This window comes from Sinocyclocheilus grahami, unplaced genomic scaffold (assembly GCF_001515645.1).
Source record: "Sinocyclocheilus grahami isolate Dianchi unplaced genomic scaffold, SAMN03320097.WGS_v1.1 scaffold1229.1, whole genome shotgun sequence".
Taxonomy (NCBI): Eukaryota; Metazoa; Chordata; class Actinopteri; order Cypriniformes; family Cyprinidae; genus Sinocyclocheilus; species Sinocyclocheilus grahami.
In genome coordinates this window covers 57,942-78,847 of record NW_015506408.1, presented here as the reverse complement: position 1 = coordinate 78,847, position 20,906 = coordinate 57,942, and the positions used below count along the sequence as shown (strand labels likewise).

The 20,906-nt window shown below is 36.8% G+C and overlaps 1 protein-coding gene and 1 long non-coding RNA gene across 2 annotated transcripts in view; both read left to right on the top strand.

The window, feature by feature from the left end:
* Positions 1-20,906, top strand: part of LOC107568259 (TSC22 domain family protein 2-like) — a 31,111-nt gene that overhangs the window by 4,627 nt on the left and 5,578 nt on the right. The window lies entirely within an intron of this gene.
* Positions 3,149-20,906, top strand: part of LOC107568260 (uncharacterized) — an 18,700-nt gene continuing 942 nt past the window's right edge. The window contains exons 1-2 of the long non-coding RNA XR_001606732.1: positions 3,149-3,160; positions 12,963-12,967. This is a non-coding gene — a long non-coding RNA (uncharacterized lncRNA). The remainder of the gene's footprint in view (positions 3,161-12,962; positions 12,968-20,906) is intronic.

Genomic DNA, 20,906 nt, shown 5'->3' with positions numbered 1-20,906 from the left:
GCAACATGTAGTCTGACATGTTTCTTGTCCACGACACGACAAGATTTTAGGAGTCAAAATCGTGTAATCTGACACAGTGACTATCGTGACCGACAAAAATATTGTGTAGTCTGAACCTGGCATTAGTAACATTTTCTTTGCGAAAAGAGAATGAAGGCTGTTTTAAGTCCATTTGTGACCCTGGAGCACAAAACCAGTCTTAAGTCGCTGGGGTATATTTGTAGCAATCGCCAAAAATACATTGTATGGGTCAAAATTATAGATTTTTCTTTTATGCCAAAAATCATTAGAATATTAAGAAAAATTCATGTTCCATGAAGATATTTTGTAAATACCCTACTCTAAATATATTAAAACTTAATTTTTGATTAGTAATATGCATTGCTAAGATCTTCATTCGGACAACTTTAAAGGCAATTTTCTCAATATTTTGATTTTTTTGTACCCTCAGATTCCAGATTTTCAAATAGTTGTATCTCGGCCAAATATTGTCCGATCCTAACAAACCATACATCAATGGAAAGCTTATTCATTCAGCTGTGTATAAATTAATACAATTTCGAAAAATGGACCCTTATGACTGGTTTTGTGGTCCAGGGTCACATTTATGCCATTTTTTATTTATTCTAGTACTGTTTTAATGACCAATTAAGCAGTTTAAACCAAATTATTTAGCGGATTTTTAGAATTGATGCACTAAATGCTGGTTTTAATGAAGCAAAATGTCTAGGACTACTAATATATTAGTGTAAATGTGTTTTTTTTTTTGTATTACGTAGACTTTAATTTTGGTGCAGCACAGATTAGGGAACGAAGATGCAGAAAGAACTGAAGGATGTTTGATGTGCTTTTCTTTCTTTTTTTTTGAAAATGCTTGGAAATATTGCAACATGGGTGGCAAATGTTATCAAGGTTAAAGGAAAGACAGCAAAGGGTGAGTTTTCAAAATAGCTTATTTACTGTCATTGATGGTAGTTGATATGCTTTTCCTCTGTTTATTTTGTTGGCATAAATGCACGCACACTCGTATTTGGGCAGTGAGATTTACCAAAATGATTGGAAAATAGACAAGGCAACAGGTCAGTTTTATTTTGACTTGATATTATTGAGGATGAGTAAACTTGAAAAAAAATTAAATTTGCTGAAAATGTACTCACCCTCAGGCCATCCAAGATGTAGATGAGTTTCTTTCTTAATCAGATTCGGAGAAATCTAGCATTACATCACTTGCTCACCAGTGGATGCTCTGCAGTGAATGGGTGCCGTCAGAATGAGAGTCCAAACAGCTGATAAAAACATCACAATAACCCACAAGTAATCCACACCACTCCAGTCCATCAATTAACATCTTGTGAAGTGAAAAACTGTGTTTGTAAAAAATAAATTCAAAATTAAGACATTTTTACTTCAAACTTGCTTCCAGTCGTCTTCTCTGAATCGAGAGAAATCTGCACAGATCAAGCGCTGTTTATAAGTTATAACAGTCCAAAACAGTTTCAAATAAATGTTATGTTTTCATCAGCTGTTTGGACTCATTCTGACAGCACCCATTCACTGCAGAGCATCCATTGGTGAGCAAGTAATGTAATGCTTCATTTCTCTAAGTCTATATCCGTGCAAAAACAAACTCATCTACATCTTGGATGATTTGAGTATGAGGACATTCAAAAATTTAATTTTTGTGTGAACTATACCTTTTAGGCTGCTGTTGAAAGAAGGTGAGGCTGTTCCAAACCAAAGACATCTTTTTTTTCTCACCTTTTAGACTGAGATATGCACATCAGCGTTTGAGTAGATAATCTGTTTATACTAAAGATTATTGCATTAACTGAGGATGATGCGAGATGTCTCAGTTCTCTAGCATATCCTCCTCCACTAAATACCCAGGAAATGGCCCTTGATAATTTTGACTTTCACTCATCACTTTCTGTTCCCCTATAAACACCATAAGAAAGAGGAAGTGACCTTTTAACAGATATGAAGATATGAATCACTTTATTGACTTAAATGGCATCATGGTTGAAGCTATGGTGAACGCCTCAGGATTTGTAGAGAATGTCTTACAGGGCTTGAAAACCGCTTAGCTTTGAATATGTTTGAACAGTTACAAATTTTAGTTTTTTTGCTTATGCAATGAAACTCTGCGTTCAAAAGAAAGTTTGTTATTTCAATCCTCCGTTGTTGTAATTGTTATCTTCCAAGGATTGTGCAACTACACCTACCTGACTATTGACGTCTTTATATTTTCAAAAGCATTTGTTAATAGATTTTGAAAAATGAGTATAGTCTGACGTTTTCACCTGTTTGAGAAATAGCAGTAGCTGAAGTTTGTTTGTTTGAAGAGCAGGTGTGGTGATGTCTTATTCCTCACAGTAATGGGGCAGGTGCGTCAGTCCTCTCACTGCGCTCTGACAGTTAGGCGTTTGTATATATTATGCCATCATGCTTTCATGTTTTGGAAGACGTGCCCTTGTACATGAAAGCGTTGACCCTACAGCTGAGTCTGTAACTGACTCCTAAAGCCTTATATGAAGCTGAAACTTTAGAATGTGTGCTCACTTTTTTTTAACAGACTAGTGACATTTCTGTCATCTGAGTCTTAGGACCCAAATCTCCAGATGGTTGAAGAAACCATGGTAAAACCTCAGAGATTACTTTTGAACAGAGACAAAATAACATTGCATTTAGAAATTTGTTTAACTTTTTGAATGAGTTAATACAGGGGTCTCCAACCTTTTTTACACCACGGACCAGTTACGTTTGTAAAATATTATCGCTTGGGGTAATAGATATATATGAATATATATAGCCTAATATATATATGTGTATATGTATATATATTAGGCTATTATATATTATTATAATAGCATTATATAGTGGTTCAACGCATTATATTGTGTTTTTTTTTTGGAGTCACAGATCGGACAATTTTTACGGATAAGCAAGAAAAAAAAATATTTAAAGCACAGAGAATGCCAATGCTGTGAAGGGTTTTTGACATAGGCTAATTTGTATACACAACTCTGTATTTCCGCGCTGTCCGAAACACGTCTCTATGCTTGTGCGTGCTTTGATTTTGTGCGAGAGCAGCACGTGAGTAACGAATTGAGCTCTCTTTCGTTTCTTCTACTTGTGGCAAATTAATGTGTGAATCATGTGTGTGCCGAACTGTAGGGTCTCATCCATACGTATTACGGATCAACTGCGATCCGTTTTAACTCCTAATTAGGGTTGGGTATCGTTTGGGTTTTTTACGATACCGGTGCCAAATCGATACTTTTAAAATGGTACCGGTGCCTGAACCGATACTTAAAAAAATAAAATAAATACCCAAAATAGGATGGATTGGCCATTATTGAGCGCTAATAAACACATTTAATGTCCGTTTCATTCATACTGGACGCCAGAGGGCGCCCTTGTGCAGAAACTCCACATCACAGAAGTAATAAGACTCAGGAAATCCCTATACGTTTTGCTAATATGGACAAAGGCATTGCTATCGCTGTAACTGAGTAAAGGAACAGTACAGACATTGCAGTGCATCAGAGGTAAAAAAACGATATAAATACTGTTCAGTTTCTTGCACAGACCGATCGTTTCGTGTCTTTACACATCAATGTATCGCCACGAGCTACAGGGTTTAATTTGGTTTTGTTTGTGTATGTTTTTTTGACTCGCAAAGCCGTGATTCACTTCCATTATGTGACTGACAGACTTCAACGGTTTGAGTTAAAAATCTTAATTTGTGTTCTACTGAAGAAACACAGTCACCTACATCTTGGATGCCCTGGGGGTAAGCAGATAAACATCACATTTTCATTTTTGGGTGAACTATCCCTTTAAGGATTTTTTGGTTTTTTTTTTTAGACTCCTATTTCTGTGTCCCTCTGTTATAGACCATTTATTTTAATTTCAGTTGATAGCAGACATCCTGAAATATAAATAAGGGTTTTTGTGATACCCTCTTCTTTGAATGCTCTGTTTCTATATGTTCTTTGTTATTAGAGCTTATACAGCTCAGTGTACAGAAAACTATCCCTTTAAGGATTTTTTTTTTTTTTTTTTTAGACTCCTATTTCTGTGTCCCTGTGTTATAGACCATTTATTTTAATTTCAGTTGATAGCAGACATCCTGAAATAAAAATAAGGGTTTTTGTGATACCCTCTTCTTTGAATGCTCTGTTTCTATATGTTCTTTGTTATTAGAGCTTATACAGCTCAGTGTACAGAAACCTGTTTCTGCGTAATCCTCTGCCAGCTTCACGTCCCCAGGGTAATTCCATTTGTCAGTCGTCATCTTTTGGTGGAAACATGAAAGAATATTTCCACAAATGTTTGTTTTAAGCTCCATTTGAGTGAATTTTGCTAATTATCCATTCTCTCTGTATTTGTTTCCGTTTTGTCTTTTTGACTGAATTTACGCAATCATTTGTTCAAGAATTACCAAGCCCACATGGAAATTTTCGCAAAGAGTTCTGTAGAAAGCTTTGCAGATTTCAGTAGAATTTGAGTACAAATCTATGAAGTCCTTCATTTTCTTTTATAAATGTTGTGCGCATGCACTTTTTGCAATTGTACACTTTTTTTGGACCTCACGTTAAAAGCTCTACTTATTTAAAAAAAAAAAAAAGAAAAAAAAAAAGATTTAATTCTAAAATATTTTAATTGCTAAATTGCTCCAAATTGCCTAAATTACGTTCATGTACCAGTTGGAGTGTAGCACACTTAGCTCCATTTAACACATTTTGTTTCATAATGAATTTATTCTACAGATTCTCCCCACAAACTACCTTTTTGTAACTAAATGGTGTTGTGTTAATTATGAGGTTTGACCTTCTGTGTTTTCTAAACAAATACCATTTCTGTCACAACTTCTGTTGGGTTAGAGACATCTATTTTGTTGCTGTAAATGTTAAATTATTCAGTATTGTATTCTAGGCCAACGTTTGGACCAAGACCACATTTAAACATTTGGAATAATTGTGTGTGTGTGCGTTTAAGATGCTTTAGATTTATAATTTGCTAATTTGCTTTTTTATTATTATTATTATGGAAACAAGAAGTCACGGCAATTCTGTGCAAGACCATTTCTGCCGTTGAATAAAAAATAAAAAAGGGTAATTGCAAATTTTTATCTCACAATTCTGACTTTTTCTCGCAAATGCATTTTTTTATATTGCAGTTCTGACTTTTTTTTTATCTCGCAATTGTTAGTTTATTCTGGGAATTATGAGATATGATTTTGCAATTGGGAGCTATAAATTCAGAAGTGTTGGATATAAACTCACAATTGTGTGTTATGAAGTTAGAGCTGCAAGATATAAACTCGCAATTCCGACTTTCATCAGAATTGCCTGATTTAAACCCACAATTCTGAGAAAAGAATTCAAAATTGTGAGGGAAAAAAACTGAATTGTGATACAAAAACTCACAGTAACCATTTTAATTTTTTATTCAGTTGCAGAAATGAGCTTGCACACAATTCCAGTGAAGCCAGATAAAAAAAAAAAACTATAATAAGTGAGTCAAGTCATTGCTGGTCAAAGGATAATGGCGACTTTGTAACATTCACTGTGTTGCATGATCGACCAAAGAAAATCGAATTAATCTCCTTTTAGTTAAGCTGTATAAACTTGCCTGTAAATCAATGTGATCATTTGTGTAGGGGATCCGTGTCTCACACTCAGTGGCTGTTCGGCATATATTCACTCTGAACTTTGAATACTTCAGGCCTGTAGCTTGGGGCTCAGTCGCCAGAGCTGTTTCACACCCTGAGCCTTTTCACTCTTAGATATGAATGGCCATTCAACTGTGTTTTGAAAGCCCTTAAGGCATCACAGAAGATTTGTTTTGGTCTTTCCTTCTAAAACTTTGACATTATATTACCTTATTTATCTCTCTCTCTTTTTCTTTCTTTTATCTGCAAGGAATCCCTCCATGGCTTTCTATCGGGCCTTCCCAAACTGCAGGTGAAAGGCCATCAGTGATGGGTATAATCTCTGTGCGTGTATTACATTGCACTTTGGCAGCCGTGAGTGTGCATGGAGTGAGCATGGCATTTGTGGAAGTGTTTCAGGTCTAAGAGTTTAACATCTGTATCTAAGAGTTAACATCCGTAACTCTTACATATGGACCCTTTTCACAGGCTGATGATGCATTCACACAGTTATTAGCATTGTAAATCGTTTGTAAAATCATGGAATCACGGTTGTGCTTTTTCTTTTTTTCTTTTCTTCTTTTTTCACAAATATAGTCACCACAGTAGTTTACTCAGCTATGACTACTACTTCTGAGAACTCTGGAAATGTGAAAAGGGTCCATTGTTGGCACTTTTGGCTTGGGCATCTCATACACATGAGAAAGCGCTGACTGAGAAGATGTGTTTGAAGGGTGTAGATAGACCCAGGTCAGTTAGACTGGAGTTACTTACACAGAACAACTCCTGGACAGCAACCAATCTAATTTCAGAAGTGGCCATTTGACCGAGACTGCCTTGCTTTCAGTTGTTGAAGCCCTAAGACTGGCAAGAGCGGCTTCCAAATCTCCTATACTTATTTTGCTGGATCTGTCTGCTGCTTTTGATACGGTGAACCACCAGATTCTCCTGTCAACCCTATTGGAAAACCGCACACCAGTGGTTTGAGTCTTACCTCTCAGATAGGTCCTTCAAGGTACCTTGGAGAGGTGAGGTGTCCAAGTCGCAACATCTAGCTACTGGGGTGCCTCAGGGCTCAGTACTTGGACCACTTCTTTTCTCTGTCTACATGGCATCACTAGGTTCTGTCATTCAGAAACATGGCTTTTCATATCACTGCTATGCTGATGACACTCAACTCTACCTTTGATTGCAGTTGTTGCTGCAAAGCGTGGCACAACCAGTTATTAGATTTAGGGGGCAATTACTTTTTCACGTAGGGCCAGGCAGGTTTGGACAGCTTTTTCCCCTTAAAATAAATCATAATTTAAAAATGGCATTTTGTATTTACTTGCATTATCTTTGTGTAATATAAAAATTTGTTTGATGATCTGAATCTTTTAAGTGTGACAAATATGCAAAACATTAAAAAAACAGGAAGGGGGCCAACACTTTCACACCACTGTGTATATATGTGTATATATATGTATATGTATATGTATGTATATGTATATGTGTATATATATATATATGTATATATGTGTATATATATATATATATATATATATATATATATACACACACACACCTTGCTACGTGTACTGCGTTAGGCTTACCAAGACTTGTCATTTGCACTTATATATTGTTGCTCTTTTGTTAGTTTTGATAAAAGCGTCTGCTAAATGACTAAATATAAATATATATATACTTCATTGGTCAATGGATGCCTTGGTCAGAGTGTGTTGCAGCAAATGTTTACTCAGTTATTGGATGCATGATGGTACATCCACAGTAGAAACTATTTCAGTGCTCTTTTTTCGCATTATCGATACACCGATACCAGCTGCTCTTTCTCGCTCACTCATCTCTCTGATAGCCACACACACCAGAGTAATGAGATCATCACTTAATTCACTTAATTTTGTTGTGGCCACGACATATTAACTCGTGGGAATGTCATATTAACTCCTGGGATATGTCGTGGCCTTGAGATGCTATGTAGAAACATAGCATATAGATAAAACATGTTTCAAGTTTAATTTACTTATATAGCACCATTAAAACAGCGGCAGCTGACCAATGTGCTTTCCAGCATCAGATAAAATGAATACAAGCAAAACAAAAAAATATCACAGATAAAATCAGAGACAAATTATCAACAGGATTAAAAAAATGAATCATCAAGGGACATTAAAAGCAATGGAAAAATAATGAGTTTTAAGCAAAGATTTAAAAAACTGTATTATAGGAGCTTACTCAGTTATTGGATGCATGATGGTACATCCACAGTAGAAACTATTTCAGTGCTCTTTTTTCGCATTATCGATACACCGATACCAGCTGCTCTTTCTCGCTCACTCATCTCTCTGATAGCCACACACACCAGAGTAATGAGATCATCACTTAATTCACTTAATTTTGTTGTGGCCACGACATATTAACTCGTGGGAATGTCATATTAACTCCTGGGATATGTCGTGGCCTTGAGATGCTATGTAGAAACATAGCATATAGATAAAACATGTTTCAAGTTTAATTTACTTATATAGCACCATTAAAACAGCGGCAGCTGACCAATGTGCTTTACAGCATCAGATAAAATAAATGCAAGCAAAACAATTAAAAAAAATATCACAGATAAAATCAGAGACAAATTATCAACAGGATTAAAAAAATGAATCATCAAGGGACATTAAAAGCAATGGAAAAATAATGAGTTTTAAGCAAAGATTTAAAAAACTGTATTATAGGAGCAGATCTAATATGAACTGGTAAACTGTTCCAGAGTTTAGGACCCGCAACAGCAAAGGCACGTTCACCTCTTTATTTAAGTCTGGCTCTGGGAACATTGAGCAATCTATGACTACCTGATCGAAGAGCTCGAGAAGGCATATGTGGAGATCGAAGCTCAGATAGATATGAGAGGGCGAAGTTGTTAAGGGACTTAAAAACAAAAACTAGGGTTTTGAACTCCACTCTAAACCGGACAGGCAGCCAATGCAATGATGCTAACGCAGGTGTAATGTGAGTGGATTTACAGAGGCCCAATAAAAGTTTTGCTGACGCATTTTGAATCAACTGGAGATGGGCCAGGGAAGTAGTGTTCATTCCACAATAAAGTGAGTTACAGTAGTCTAACCGTGATGATATAAAAACATGAATTACTCTTTCAAAATCTTGAAAAGAGAGAAAATACTTCATTTTGGAAAGAAGGCGGAGATGAAAAACACAGGATCTAACCACTGAGTTTACTTGTTTGTCTAGTTTCAGCTCATTATCAAGCAAAATGCTTGATAAAGTTTTTAACAAGAGTTTTGGCTTGAAATGTGACATGGTGATCATTAACAAACTTTGTGGGAATGCCACTAGGGGGACCAAAGAATATCATTTCCATTTACTTTTTCGTTTAGATTACGAAAATTTGATGACATCCAGATTTTTATGTCCTCCATACACTCCATTAGAGGGCCCAGGGAGATGTTAACTGAGCATTTAAGGGGCAAATAAATCTGGGTGTCATCGGCATAGCAATGAAAAGATACACCATGCTTTTGGAAAATAGAGCCCAATGGGAGCATATATAAAGAAAAAAGGGTAGGAGCTAGTATAGATCCCTGCGGGACCCCACATGGGAGATTGGCAGCTGATGACATGAGGTTGCCAAGGCAAACAGAATCTCCTGTCCTTCAAATAGGAACTAAACCAGCTTAAAACTGTTCCCGTCATGCCCATTTTTATTGACATTAAGCATTTCATTTAATATTTGTATGTTGTTGTTGTTGTTGTTGTTGTTATATGAACTTGTTAGGACTATATTTTTAGATGTATTGTTATATATAATTATTTCCCCTTTCAATTCGTGTATCGCTTTACCTAATTAACGTTCTGTATAACGTTAATTATGCTAGTATTTGCTACCGTATATTTAGCAAATACTATTAAACGCCTGACAATTATGATTGTATTTATGCCCGTGTGTGATGATAAATGAGCGTGTTGTGTTTTCATTTACAAATGAAACACTATAGTATTTGTAATTATAGTCTGTTGATTAGCTGAAGTAAAATTAAATGTTAAATTCAAACTTTAAATTGCATAAAATTCCAGTCAGCATAATCAAAGCTTTATTGGCATGTCGGGCATATACAGTAGGCTATTATTTACAAAACTAGAGACTGACCGATATGGGTTTTTTGGGCCCAATGCCGATATGTTACCGATATTAGGGAGTAAAAAAGTCTGATATCGATATATCAGCCGATATTCTTTGTATATTTTATAGTACAGTACCAGTCAAAAGTTTGGACACACTTCCCATTCGTGTGTCCAAACTTTTGACTGGTACTGTATATAGAATACAGAATTTACATAAACAGAATAAATATATATATATATATATATATATATATATATACATAAATTTTAGCAATGATAACTCAAGTGTGGTGATCAAACACTTATGGTGTGACAAAAATATGTAATGGAGGCAGGGTATTTAGCAATTTAACAAACTTTATAATCCAAAATGAGCCTACTTATTATAAATAACTATAAATAACTAAAACACAAATAGAACTAATATATATATATATATATAAAACTTTTTTTATAACTTTTTAAAATATAAAATGTATGTTTATTTGCAACAGTTATGCTAATAAGATTAAAAAGACATTTATGCCATTAAAACAGCGACATCTGCTGATGGACACCGTGCTGCGTTGCCTCCAAGAATTCTTGCTAAGTTGTCTCATTAAAATATGTAATTTGTAGAACTTTTCTCTATGAACAAAATGTCCATTAGAGGTGTTTTTAATGTGGTTTTGCATGAGTACATTGAGTACTAGCTTACTTAAACCTCAGAGGCACAAATTGACATTTGATTATGATTGAAAATTCAGTAGTTCTTGAACAAAGGGAGGGTTGTACTGACAGTGAGCCAGAAGGATTTTACATTACTGTGTGACTCATAACTCTAGTGGGAAGGATGATATTCATGTCAAGAGCAGATTTCTGATATTTGCTAAATGTTCGCTCCTGTCCCCAATGAAGCACAATGTTGACAGCCATCAAACCATCGCCCTGAAAGGGCCTTTTTTTGTGACCGCATGCATTTTAAAGCACGTCTTGAGACTGATTTCTTGTGCTGTGGCTCACAATCGAATGCCTGCAGATTTTGATAATTTGATCTAATTGAAATGATGAACTGTAGTACATTTCAGATTAACATTTTATATTCAGAACCATAAAACAATTTAACAGCAATTTTGCATGAGAATGATTGTCATAGATCATTAGGACAGTTGCATAGCGTGTGAATACCTGCGTCTATGCGTCTCTCAGCAGCGTTCAGCAGCAGCGTCTACTAATAGCGAATCTTTAAGTTAAACCCCTTCATGAACCTCGCTACTGAGAAATGTCATGTAGCTTTTCAGCTGCGAAACTATTTTATTGATAAACTTTTGTCAGTGCTGACCCGCAAATTTCTGTTCGCGTCTCCGCGTGTGTGTGCGAGTGTATGTCTGCACTGTGTGTGCGTCTGTGAGAGATACGAAAGCGTGATTTCCATAGCCTACATAAAAAAGGTGGAAGACATGGAAATAGTTTGTCATTTTTAGCCTATTGTTTGTTATATAATATATATTTATAAATTATATTATTTATTTCTTCTGGGGTTTTGGTTCTTTTACTGTTGTAGATACAGTGTTTCCCCTAGGTTTACGGCTATATTTACATTAAGGCATAAAACATTCATTTAATTTATCTTTTAATTAATGAAAATTAAACATTTAATTTTTTGGAAAATAAAGGGGATTTAATATTACATTTAAAACATTGAAGAAATATTGTATGATTATTCCTTAAAAATAAGGTTTTAATAATTTTAGTAGTAGTAGGAGCCTATTACGTACATTCTACTGAGCAATAGTAGGCTAATACATTTCTGCCGCAATGTCTTCAAGTTATAAGAATAACGAGTATGAAACATGCTCCGAGTTGCTTCAGAAAACAAAAAAATAGAGCAACAACAAAAGCATGTTGCTGGAAATGGGTTTATTATTGAAAATGCAAACTGCTTGTCTGCCAGCAGGAGGCGCTGTGAGAGAGGAGAAATCATACAGTCTATGGGTGGAACTAGCGGTTTCTCCAGTAATGGCTGTAATCAAAGCAGCTCCGCTCATGAACGCTACTTTATCAGATAAAAATGCCATCTAAACTATTCTGAAGACAGTCGGTTCCCTTCAGAGATACATTCATATAAAACACCCGCGACGCGTTTTGATTTTGAAACATGCAGTGCTCATGTTTATTCAACGAAGTCAAACGCCACAAATAAATCAGTGTATGGGAAACTGGTAATCTATATCGGAAATGTGTTTAAAAATCATATCACCGTTATTGAAAAAAATTATATCGCGATACATATTGATATTGAATTATTGTCCAGCCCTACTCTATCGTGTTGGAAAATAACAAACACCCTACACCAAACCCAACTCTAAACTTACACAATAGTGTTAACGGAAGCAAAAGTGATATAAAAATGATCAACCGCTGATGCAACCCTGCTATTTTAACTTCCTTATACGTTGGTTTGAGTTGTTTTGTCTGACCGTAGTTTCATGGGATTCATACCGGAGCGCTTCACCTCAGAAGTGCAATGCAAACCTACTGCATTTTCAAAACCCATTCACATGAAGCTGTATATGTGACGCTAATCAGTTTTCAAATCTCGCAGCATGTGAAAATCATTTTGAAATTGTAATATAATATTGTGCAAGGAATTGTTTGAAAGTTAGGCTTTCTTAATCAAAACTCTGGACCTGTAAATCATACTTTGTGTGGAAAGTAGGGCTGCACGATAAATTGCATGCGATATTTAACACGCATCTTATCAGTAGAGCCGGTTCTGTAATCAGAGGTAAATCTCCATCACCTGCGGGCTTTCACATTGAGCAGCATTAACTGCACAGAGCCGTTGTTCACTGACGAGCTGCGCAAAACCACGTTCATATTCGCGCGATTTTTTGCGCAGCTCGTCAGTGAACAATGGCTCTGTGTAGTTAATGCTGCTCAATCTGAAAGCCCGCAGGTGATGGAGATTTACCGCTGATTACAGAACCGGCTTTCTGACAAGATGCGCATTAAATATCGCATGCGATTTATCGTGCAGCCCTAGTGGAAAGGTATAAAAGTTGCTAAAGTTTTACTGCCTCTAGTGTTCATTTCAACTGGACACTGCAGCGGTTTGTACGTATAGATACCTGTACGTTTTTGGGTTTTGCAGAAAGGGAGATAGTCACGTATTTCCAATGAGCATGCATAGAAAAAGTCATACTTGTCTGGAACAATATGAGTAAATTACAGTATTTTCATTATTGAGCAAACCTGCATGTTTTTGTAAAGATGTCCTCACAAATTCAGATTACAAAATCAGTTGGCTTTCATGATTAATTGAATTTGGTAAACTTTTTTCTTCACACATGTTCTATAAAACTGCAACGGCTGGCTAAATCCAGCACAGTGTTAAGCCCTTGTAAATCAGAGTTCAAATAGGGGTTGTGTAATGGATTCCTTTGTTTTGGATTAGAATTGAGAATTTCAGAATTTAGAATGAAGAAAGCAGCAGAGCATAGATTGTGAGCTAGCAAGGATTGTCATTGATTCTATGCCAGCTAGTTCACAGTAGTTCACAATCTGCTTATCCGACACTTAAAGTTCAATTGTGTGGTTACATCTACAAATAGACTTTAACCTGCGTTATGTAGTGAAAATTTTAAATATTTTAACTTGGATGAATGTTTTGAATGATTTTACTTAAGATAGTGTCATATCATTTTAGATGTGTAGCTTTAGGACCAAAGTCAAATCAGTGTTTTTAGAAGTTGATTTGTCCGAAAAATTACTTAAGAGCCCCTCCCATGGGTGCCATGCTCTTGTAATTAAGTAGCATTTTGACACTGGGCATTTACCACTTGACTTTTGCCATTTGCAGTGTTGACTGGCTAAGTGTGCGGGTTGTTGGAAAATGATTAAATATTAGATTGATTCATTAAAGGGTTTTCAAAGTGTAGACTGAGACTCATCAGCATTTCCATCCTCATTTTCTCTGTAAAACAATGAATGCTTGCAGATTTAAATAAGCCTTTTAACTAAGCTATAGCATGCATTCTGCTAAACAGCAGGAGGCGCCTGTTGGAGTGCGTGTGGACGGAGGTGGTAACACCGGGTGATCCGCATGAATCACAGGGGCCCACGTGACTCCCACCAGCGGTAGGAGGTCATTGATTCTAGGCCAGCTGTGTGCTGACCAAAAACATTATGCAACAGCTCAACGAATCAATTAACAGCATCTCTCAAGACTCTGGACTTGTTTACAACAAATGGGTGTTGAGGATGATATCACTCATGACTCTGATTTCAAGTCGAAGGAACTACATGAACTTGAAGATACCCTCTGAAAGACATTTTAAACCATTCACACTGAACGAGTTTTTGCATTTTTCTTTATTATGTAATCATGCTTTAAATCGAATTGCTTGACCGTTGCATGTGCGTCTTTTGCAGCATCTCGCGCATGATGTGGCATTCTGAAAACGCTACTCAGTTTTTAGTAGTGATGCACCAACGCTTTGTCACTGTGCGCACAGTACTGTAATTCGCTTGCGCGCTGTGTTCATGCGCTTGCGCTGTTTTGTCCCACTTTTGACGCCATACTTTGTGCATTGTTACTTGTGATATGAAACAAAGGCTTTTGAATTCAAACAAATGTCAAAATTCACACAAAGGAGAAATTCAAACAAATGTTATTTTAATTGCTGAAATGGATCAGTTCAGCAGTGCTTTTGTCTCCATTATTTAAAGGGGTCCTATTATGCTCTTTTACAAAGTCTTGATTTTGTTTTGGGGGTGTACTAGAACATGCTCTCATGCTTGGTGGTTCGAAAAACACATTATTTTTCACATAATTTACATTAAAATACCTTTCTCCCCATCCTGGCACAAACGGCTCGATTAGTTCCGGCTTTGATGAAGGTCCGCCTTCCGAAAAACAAAATGGGTTGTGATTGGTTAGCTTTCCCAGTGCGTTGTGATTAGCGAACAGCTTAGATGGTGTTTCAGTACTGCCTTGCTCCTTGCTCTTTCAACAAAAGCTTTTGGGCGAATCTGGCACTGTACTCCCTGGTGTTGTGGAAGCTGTCCTCAGTAAAATGCGCAGCACACAATAGCAAATTGGGGTTATAATGCTCAGGAACTTAAAAATAAATAGTTTCCTGACATCATCCACTTTCAGAAGCCCAAACAAAGCCGTCTGGGCACGGAGGTGAAAAAAAACAGCGTTTCAGGCAGTCGTGCACCAGACGAGAAGCGCAGCGTTGCGTCGCGCCACGTCTTTAAAATTCAAATACTTTATTTTCTATGAGTGTAGGCACACCGGCGGCGCCGTTCCGCGTCGTGTTATACTTGTAAGAATTGTTCTAGACATGCCGAAAATTTGAGGCTACAGCACAGCAGCTCTTCTTCTTCTTCGTCTTCTCTGATGCACTAAATCTGCAGCAGCACTTCTTCTTCTTCATCGTCTCATCTGATGCACTCAACCAAGCGTTCTAACCACAACCTCGCCCCTCCCCACCCCCCAACCATTCGAATTTCTGTAGGCGGGAATTATTTTTAATGATCTTCTAATGAGCCACTCACAAAGTGATATCACAAAGCCCGGAAACCAACGCTGTAGTCCAAACGAGCCGTTCGTTGTAGTTCTTGAAAAGGGATTTTTTTAAAAACAAAATATCTCCCTTTGGAGTGGACTTTTGAGATTTGTAACTTTCTAGATCTTTTTTATGCCCAAACATACACACTACACACTGACTAAAATTTAAAAAGTGAAAAAGCATAATAGGACCCCTTTAATGCATGTCTGAATGAATCTTATTTTCGAATCAAGTTTTTGGTTAAATAAAAACTTTACATTTTAATTTGGTGCATCACAGTCTTTATTATTTTTTTTCATTTCCACATTGCTGTGTCTGTGTGAATAGGGCTTAAGGCTTTTTTCCTAATGTACATTTTTGCAGAATGTCTTGTAGGGGTTGAACGACTTCAGATTTTTTAAAGTCGACATTTATGTGATGAAAGTCAAGTCGACGTCGACTAGTCACTGCCCACATGGCTAATTCTCCTATAACAGCTCATTTTTATCAGTTCTTTAGTCTTTGGGTCGTTATATTTCTCACAGATTTCTTCTCATTCTAAATCAGATACAGATAAAGTAGCACAGTAAAGCTTACATTCATATGAACACATTAGTAAGCGAGCGATTGTGTGTGAGTTCATTCTACCTGAAGAAATCATATTGAGAAATCATAGAACAGTGTTGACAGTACATTTCCGTGCTTCTGAATGAATTATGTAGCTATGTCTGTGTGTTACAGTGCAGCAGCACATTAGATTAGAACGGCGATTAACTTACCTGTGCAATAAGCTGTTTAAAACGTGCATTCTCCCGTTCAATTTCGAGCATCCAGATGGTATAATCACACACGTCTTGTGGAACTCGTGCTTTCAGAGTATGCGTTTATTTGTCAAGTTAACTGTTTGGAAACAGAGCGTGAATGTGGACTTCAAATATTTCTTACCTTGTTGCGCCCTCTATAGGACCAGCAACTAGTCGACGTCAAGCTTAAACTGTCACGCGATTCTTTCTCGAGTCGATTCTGAGCTTAGTTTTGAACAGCAGATGGCTCTGCATGCTTCAGAAATAGCCCTACTCTGCTTGTTTCCAAACCCTTATGCCGAGTTCACACTGCACGATTTTAGCCCGATTTTTCACTCGCCGACAGGTTTTGCAAAATCGCCGACAAATGCCTGAAATCGGAGGCAGATCGGTGCTCGTTCACGCGAGTGACAATCACGCAGTGTGAATTATCAAAGACGCGATCTGAGGGAATCGACAATGCGTTGCCGACGCCCGTGAAATATTTGGCATGCTAAATATCTGGAGCTGTCGGCGATTCACAATCACGCTGTGTGAAATGAGTTCTGACTGAAAAACACATCGGCGATGACCTACAGCCAATGAGAGACCAAGATACAGGGCAATGGGAAGTTCGGGGAGGAGTTATATGAAACGTAGTTTGCAGACCAGTGTTGCCAAATCCGCGATCGCTGCCAGTTGTTTTTTATGTCAGCAGGTTGAAGCGACCCCAATAACGTGATATTCAGGCCCTGGAATGTGAATTGTACCAGGAGAACCCCGCCAAAAAATTTGTATTTTACCCCCCGAACTCGAAAGCAATTGGGCTATTTTCAGGCTAGTTTTGAGTAGTAATTGAGCGGGTTTTGTAGCGAAAACCTGGCAACCCTGCACCAGACAGAGCTGTCGGCGATTCTTCCTATTGTGAAGTCATGCAGTGTGAAACCCCCTGTCGCCGATCCATCGTGCAATGTGAACACAGCAGCAACTGACTGCTACCCCAGATAGTCACGCAGTGTGAAAACAACGGCGATCCGACGAGTTTGAAAATCGTGCAGTGTGAACTCGGCATTATACACACTTGAACCTAGGCCTGGGCGATAAAACGGGATGGATATTTATCGACGGTACACCTTCATCGATAACGATATAAAAAATGTTCGATATAGGCACGTACTATGAGTGATGCAGACAGCTCACACAAACACGAACACATGCTGAATTGAGTGCTGTGCCTGTGATGAGGAGATTGTGAATAAAAACATTAATATTAGTCGAATTTAAAATAAACATTTGCATTTGAATGCAAAAATGGTACAATTGAATGTTAGATGTGCGTCAGGGAGCGTCATCAGTGGTGCGCGAGATGCGGTGATGATGATGTAAGTGACGTTGCATTTTAATGTTTTGTTAGTGTTGCCCATGAGACGCGCCGCTGCTGTGTTATTCGTTCAAAATATTAGAGAAATATAGAAGCTCAATGCGTAGAAGATTTTGATTAGGTTAAAACCGAAACCAAGCCATTCACACAGAACGCATATTGAGCACATTTTTAGACGGACAAATATGACTGCTGCACTCGCGTCTCATGCAAGATATGCAAAGAAAGTCATGCAAAGGTAAAACAGTTTTAACGTTTAGAAAAATGCGACGCGAATTTGTGAAGGTTTTTTTCATTTCACTGCGTCTCATTTGTTTTTAAATGCAATCTGTGTTATGCACGTTTTTATAGACAGTTATTTGAATTGACAGTTTAATGCGCTGCATTATTTTGCTCATTGCGCCCGCCTGTCGCCTCGGGAACCAAGTCAAAAGTTTCCTTAAGTCTTATTTAATCTGCATATAAAACATAAGAAAGGAGATATTAGTTTGTCGTATCTTGTGTTTGACTGTTAAAAAATTATATATATGCCTATATATATTTGTTGTTTGTCTTAAAGTGGGAAAATTAAAAATACAGTGGTTAAATAAAAAAAAATTATTATATTGCTCTGTTTTAAAAAAGGTTATAAAAAATGTAAATAATTATCGATACCGAACGACATGAAACATATATCGTTGATATATTTTTTAGTTATATCGCCCAGCCCTACTTGAACCTAAAATAATCATTCATAAAATTTGAAAAGGTTGAAGCGAATTACAAGGGTGTTCACAGTGGGCTGTTTACATTAATGTCGCGTCATAAAAGCATTCTGAGCTGAGGTGAAATTACATGATTAAGCCGAACTCACAAGTGCTCTTATTCATGAGCATTTGAGTGTGCGGATAATAACTAGATTAGAGCGCCATATGCTGTTAAAATCTAAGCTCAGAATCGATTCCAGAAAGAATCGCGATGCAGAATTGATTTGTGCATCGCGATTCTTTCTGGAATCGATTTATCACCACAGCTCTAGTGCTACCTATAATGTCTTGAAGAATGCAAATGAAGCTCAAGTTCCAAAATGACAAAGTAATACCACAAAACTATCATACAAGTAGAACTAGTGCACCATGAATTCACATAACTTTATTAGACCAAAAGTTGGCGTTATTCACTGAAATTATTGACTTTCATCTTGGTTTTCTTTGGCATGTTCATGAGCTAAGTAGATAGGTCCCTAATTTGTGAACAAATCATTGTTTTGAGTAAAATCTTTTGGTGACTCAGTTGGTCTAGTTAGCAAATCAGATCCATTTTTGAGTTGTATTCACTGGCTCTTGTCGCCACCGATAGCCTTGTGGGCAGTGCACCGACATACAGCGCCGTTGTGCTATGGGTGTCCCGAGTTCGAACCCTGACTCGAGGAGTAGAACTAGTGCACCATGAATTCACATAACTTTATTAGACCAAAAGTTGGCGTTATTCACTGAAATTATTGACTTTCATCTTGGTTTTCTTTGGCATGTTCATGAGCTAAGACCAACTGAGTCACCAAAAGATTTTACTCAAAACAATGATTTGTTCACAAATTAGATTAGGTCCCTAATTTGTGAACAAATCATTGTTTTGAGTAAAATCTTTTGGTGACTCAGTTGGTCTAGTTAGCAAATCAGATCCATTTTTGAGTTGTATTCACTGGCTCTTGTCGCCACCGATAGCCTTGTGGGCAGTGCACCGACATACAGCGCCGTTGTGCTATGGGTGTCCCGAGTTCGAACCCTGACTCGAGGACGTTTCCCGATCCTGCCCCCCTATCTCTCTCCCACTTCACTTCCTGTCAGCTCAGATCTGTCCTTTCATAATAAAGGCAAAAATAAATAATTCACTGGCTCGATTATCAATTGGTTAGTCACACAAAGCTGTCATATGACTTCAGAAATCATGTGCACTACTTTAAGTGTTTTTGTTCTTGTTGCGGTTTAACAGCGTAAGTCTTCGTTCATTGTAATTGCATGGGAAAAAACGACCAGGATATTCAAAATGTCATCTTTTGTGTTTCTCAGAGGAAAGTCAAGTCATACATGTTTAAAGCGACAGAGTCCAGTATCTCTTCATTTGTCATTTTATTACCCTGCAAAGAGAACTTTTGAGAACAGTCAACAATAAATGCATTTTAGAGTTGTTATCCAAAGGTTTTTTTTTTTAATTTGCAGTTTTATAGTGTTTCACCATGTTACTCACCATGAAAATGGCCAAGGCATGGCATTAAAACACCAACCAACTTAACCATGCGGAACATTTTTAAAAACTTGTTTGCACTTAAGATGGAAATATCACATTTTTAGATATAGCCTAAATACCCTAAGAGTTCAAAATATTTTTTGTACGTGTTCCTCTCCACGTCTATCAATTTGACTAATACCAGGTTCTTTTCTTAAGAAAGGAGTTTCCCCATTTGTGGGCAAGTGTCAGTTGGAATAGACTGGAATTCAAGTGTGTGTGTGTGTGTTTTGCTAGTCACGATGCAACATGCAGATAGATTTGACTTCATACGCATAAACCATACTGTGTGGTTGTTGAGAATGGGGTAATAAGATTTGTCATGTCAAAACTTGCAAGAACTACATGATTCATTCATAGGCTCATCATCAAATGTGCAAACTAACTCTTTTAAAAAAAAGAAAAAAAGTACATGATGCACAAGAAACATGTTACAGGTTGTTTCTTTAACTTTGAAAATTACACCTGCTTTGCAAGTGTAGTGACTATTTAAAGTTGCTTTTATGTATTTGTTCATATATAGCCAACAATACATTGTATGGGTCAAAATTATCGATTTTTCTTTTATGCCAAAAATCATTAGGATATTAAATAAAGATCATGTTCCATGAAGATATTTTGTAAATTTCCTACTGTAAATATATCAACTTAATTTTTGATTAGTAATATGCATTGCTAAGAACTTCCTTTGGACAATTTTAAAGATGATTTTCTCAATATTTAGATTTTTTTGCACCCTCAGATTCCAGATTTTCAAATAGTTGTATCTCAGCCAAATATTGTCCTGTCCTAACAAACCACACATCAATAGAAAGCTTATTTATTACTCAATTTAAAAAAATTGACCCTTATGACTTTTATGGTTTTGTGCTCCAGGGTCACATTTTTATTTTTCCATGGCACACTCTTGTTGATATTCACTTTATTGAAAGATAAGAATCTAAGTTCCAAGTTAAGAAACTGCCTTTTCTGCCAAGAGTTAGTGGGATATCAGTGAATTTAACTGAATTTTGATCAAGATATATATATATATATATATATATATATATATATATATATATATATATATACACACACAGAGGGGCAAAAAAGTATTTAGTCAGCCACCAATTGTGCAAGTTCTCCCACTTAAAAAGATGAGAGGGGCCTGT